General features: G+C 30.2%; 1 pseudogene; it reads left to right on the top strand.

The window, feature by feature from the left end:
- Positions 1 to 2,069: 2,069 nt before the first annotated feature.
- On the top strand, positions 2,070 to 3,958 carry LOC133803494 (uncharacterized; annotated as a pseudogene).
- Positions 3,959 to 5,352: the final 1,394 nt, after the last annotated feature.

Below are 5,352 nucleotides of genomic sequence, written 5' to 3'. Positions count from 1 at the left end.
AGGACGATGGGTTTGATGGAATAAAATAAACATTTTATTGTTAAAAATAAACTAATAAGAACAAATATCAATAAAAACTTTACATGTTTGACCAAAAACAAAAGAGAATAAAAAGCCTCTTTAAGACTGTGACGTGGCAAAGTAAAAACTCTCCATTTGGATTGTGTTGCAATTCAATCGGGATAAATAGCAGTTCTCTTCAAAAGAAAAGAGAAAGAGGGAGAAAAGAGATGATGGCTCTGACAAGGATGACTAGGTCCAACTCCTCTGACGTATTTTTTTTTATATAAATGAATCTTCTCCCCGATTGGTAGATCTACGATTATTAGGTTAATTTAATTTATTTTGTGTTTTATTAGGTTATAGTTAGATTTTAATTAAATTTTAGAATGTTTAAATGATATTTAAATAACTATTTGTAATTTTAATGTTTAAATTAATATTTTATTTTTTAAAATAAAAATATTGATTTGGACCAATAATAATCAGCCACATAAGCACATACCTGACACTTAACAATTATATACCTACGATTGTCAAGAAATATTGACAGAAGGTATTTTAATCGTAATTTTTTTTTGAGTATTTAAATACTACAATGTGAAAAACTTAAGTATTTTTACTGTAAATTACTCAATACAAAATGAAAAAGGGAAACATGCTAGCAAAATTGATAGTACTTGAATAAAAATAGCCTCTATGACAATTAGATATTATAAACACAATTCTTTTTATAATTTGTTTAAAATTTAATCGAAAAAGAACTTACTATAGGACTCATTTATAGTAGGCAGAAATTTGAAATTAGTAATTTTATGTAATTGTGCTAACATTACACCAACCTCTTCATTATTTTTTTATATTATTTAAATATTATATATATTTTTAATTTTTTTATGTATTTCAAATAAAAAGATAGGAGAGATACATTATTAAAAAAATTTAAATGATAAATAATAATCTATAAATATAAAAAAAAATACTGTTGAAATATGTTAAAAAAATATAAAATTATATAGTGTTTTTTTAATTATTTTTAATATTTATTTTATATAATTCATTGTAAGTACTCTAAGGTGTTTGCCAATTTAGATTTGAAGTAAGAGGTGGGCTTGGTGGCTAATTATAATTGATTTATAATTCAATAATCAAGTTCAACATTCATAACCAAAATTCTATCAACCAGATAATAATTTCTCTTCTTTTTTCTTTTTTAAACTTAATTTTTTTCCCACAACCACAAATCTTCAATAATCTTCTCCATTAGCATATCAAAGTCGATTAAAACAAGTAAAAGGTCAATAAAATATATATATATATATATATGTTAATTAATCAAAGATCTACGTCTATTTTATAAATATGAACACAACTCCTGAATGCTTCCATTACTCATAAATACATTAGAAGAGGTCGACCAGGCATTGGCGTCGATAAGAAGATTGAGTAGAGAGATAAATGCGTCCACTTGAAATTTTGAGTTTTTGTATTTTTTTTTATCTTTTCTTTAAAAAAGAATCAATAATACAGTTAAGAAGTTTCGAATGCATATGTCTTACTCATCTTAATTTATGATTCTTTCTACTTGAGTGGGATATTTTATTAATACTGTAGTAAGATGGTATTTTGTTTCACAAATGTTTTTTACATGATGATGATGATGACGAAGAAAAAGTGCAAAGGTCTTCTTGTCTGTCCCACATCCCACATCTTTCTCGGTCTCTCCAGAAAAAGAATAAAGTACGGAATAGTCTAGCTCATAATTTAGCAATTGGGCTAGAGCTCAATTATATTGATGAATGAACTATTTCATAAAAAATAAAAGAAACGAATGAAGTCAGATATCTATCTTCTCTCGTGCTGTCAGAGCATCTCTGTTACTGGCTACGAGGTCAATTTTGGGAAAAATATAAATTCTAATATTTTATTTAATTAATATAATTTTAACTAAAAATAATTAAAAAAAAAAAAAAGCAACGCAAGCCAAAAATTAAAATTGAATATGTATTATTTTGTTGAATATGAAACCACCTTAACAACATAAACATCACTTTTATCAACGGCTATTGCTGATGCTCTTACCTCACCAAGCCTCCCTAAGAAGCCACCACACCATGTTTATCACACTTACAATAAATGATGTCCTTTTTTTGTTTACGTCGTCGTTTTGAGACATATTCTCTCTTCTTTCCCAATCACACTAACATTTTTAAAGACATTCTATCCCAACCAATCCAACAAAACCAATAACAAAGCTTTGCCAAGTATTATTTTTTCTTCTTTTTCCTGTTTCTTCAAAGATCTAAACGAATGTCTAGGTGTTTCAGCTTCACTGAGTCAAGGAATTGGTGCTACCACTCCTCTTTCGCTAAGTCGGGGCTCCAGGGCTCCAACTCCATTCAACTGTAACGGACCTCCAAGAGGGGACTCACATGCACTGCTGGGTCCCCAAGGACCCGAACCAGTCGAAGCCCAATCTCCTCCTCTCATCCATGGCCTTGGGGCTAACGCTTTGTGGCAGTGGGGTGACCTCGTTCGCCACTTCGTTCCCTATTTCAGCCTCTACGTCCCAGACCTCGTCTTCTTCGGGGACTCGTACACGACCCGCCCCGACCGGACGGAGTCGTTTCAGGCCGAGTGCGTGTTCCGGATAATGGAGGCCCAATCACTGAGGAAGCTGAGCCTGGTGGGCCTGAGCTACGGAGGGTTCGTTGGCTACAGCTTGGCGGCCAATATGGGGATTTAGTGGAGAAAGTGGTGATATGTGGAGGTCGGGTGAGCATGGAGTAGAAGGATTTGAGAGAGGAGAATTTCTTTAGAGTGTCTGATTTGGAGGAGGCCACTAAGATTTTGGTGCCCCAAACGGCGAAGACGCTTAAGAAGTTGATGGGTTTCACCTTTTTTAGGCCACTGCCTTTGGGATTATTGCCCTCTTGCTTGCTCTCTGACTTTATTCATGTGAGAAACAATTCTATATTACTATAAATCTCAATAAAAAAAATCATATTCAAATCAAACATTTTAGTTAATTTGCATGTTTAGTTAGTTTGTATGCACAAGCCAAATATCAACGAGGTTTTAGTATTATAAGTTATTTTGTTTTTCACACGCCCCTCTTAATTTTTCTTATAAATTAATGATTTTTTCTTCCTTAAAATATCCCAGTATATATGTATATATATATATTTTAGAAAATTGATAACTAGAGCTATCTTTATGATAACTACTGCTCATTCACTCATAACTCATCTTGTACACACTGACAGATACGCTTCTGTTAAAATTTATGAATGAGCAGGCAAAGTGCCCACAATATGTGGAAGAGAAGAGAGATTTGATACGGTCCATTCCCAAAAATAGAAAACTTTCAGCCCTCGCCAAATTTCTCAGGTCTTTTTTTTGGAGTAGAACTCCTAGACCCTGAGGATTCATGAATTATTTCTTCTAATTCAACTAAATGAAAATGAATTCTTTTGATGCTGCCAACTCTGATAATCTGGGGTGAACATGACCAAGTATTCCCATTAGAGCTAGCTCACAGATTAAAAAGGTCATTCTCTGAAACCTTAAAACTTATTTTGAATTCGTTTTCTTGTAATATTTGAATCTGACTGAATATATATATATAGACATTTGGGAGAGAATGCTGAGTTAGTAGTTATCAAAAATGCTGGCCACGTTTTCTTTGTAGAGAAGCCTAAGGAATTTTACAAGCACTTGAAATCTTTTATCCTGGATTCACACCCGAATCTAATCAAACACACTTCTATGGCTCAGAACCATAATTAACAATCCTACTTTAACTCAGCTGAGTTGTCATTTAATCCCCTGACCACAATATTCAAATCATATAATTAACCGTTATGTAAGCTAATTAGACCCTGATATTGATATTGATTATGTAATTGACACCTTAGATGGTTGATAAATAATAATGTTCTGTCCCAAGTCTAATAAAATAAAGGGAAGTTCAAATTAGTAATTTTTACTCTACCAGCATAACACACTTCCTATATGGACACGTGGGATGTTTTCACTCTAGTTTTTTTATGACGGTGTTTATTATAGTTATAACGAATCTTCTGCAAGTTTTTTGAAAATTTTCGAATAATTTACAGTGTTAAAAATAAAGTTCAAATAACTATTTTACACGCGTATAAAAAAAAAAAAAAACAAGCACTCGTTCAACAAGGTATTTGAACTCTATTTTCAGCCTGGTAAATTATTCAGAATTTTTTGAAAACTTATAGGAGATTCGCTATCATTAGGGTTGATGTCCTAAAAGCATGTAATAAGATAGTTTTGTTTGGAATTAAATAAAAGTACATTTTCTTTATAATTGATTGTTTGAATTATTATTGAATACTTATTATAAATATAAAAAAAAATCATATTTGTTAGAGAGAGTATAATCTTGTATGAGTACGAGAGGATTAAGATCATAGATAATGAATAAAATTGTCAGCAACATATTAGTATGAAATCTTTAATCAATGGTTGCTAGTACAGTTTACTAAGCATTTTTTTAATGTTTATGATCTAGATCTAGATCTAGATTGTTGTGTGGATAAATATTTTAGTAAATGTTCTTTATATAATCAAATTATATATAACTAGACCGATGTAAATTAATTTCTTTGTAAAAATGCAGTTTTCTATATTGATTTAATTCATATCAAAATTATCATCATATATAGATCAGTTTGAATCCTGAGTAGTCATGAATTATTGTTCATGTCTGTTGAGTCTTTAAATTCATTTGTTAAGATATCTTAGAATAATGACACTAGTGACTTTTGTTTTGGGGATTCAATAGTATATGAATGACTGAGAACATGATCTTATAAGATTGGAATCCAAACTTTCCTAACCGATGTAATATTTGTTCTCTTATGGTTAATTCTATAACTAAATAGTTATTGAGCTCAAAATTATAATATGATTATAAATTAATTGTTCACTAGTGAATTAATGATACTTAAGGAACAATAGGTGATTAGAAGAGTAAAACGGTAATCTTGACCAGCTCTAATTAACGAACCAATAATTAGAGGGCAAACCTACATGAAGTGATTATATCAATGGATAATCAAAGATAATTGTGTAAATATAATTATATGATTACTAAGAGTACAACTTCATATTTATAGTAGAGTAATAATGGAATTAATAAATAAGATTATTTAATTAAAGAGTTTATTAATAATCTGGTTTATTAGAGCTTAGTAATATAGGTCTATGGTCTCCAAGGCACATCTATACTACATTGTATAGTAATTAATTAATTAATATATTTTATTTGAAAACTATATATTAGTTATGTTAAATATTAATTAACTTTGAGTTAATTAA

Source organism: Humulus lupulus, chromosome X, assembly GCF_963169125.1.
Source record: "Humulus lupulus chromosome X, drHumLupu1.1, whole genome shotgun sequence".
Classification (NCBI taxonomy): Eukaryota; Viridiplantae; Streptophyta; class Magnoliopsida; order Rosales; family Cannabaceae; genus Humulus; species Humulus lupulus.
This window is presented reverse-complemented; position numbering and strand designations above follow the sequence as displayed.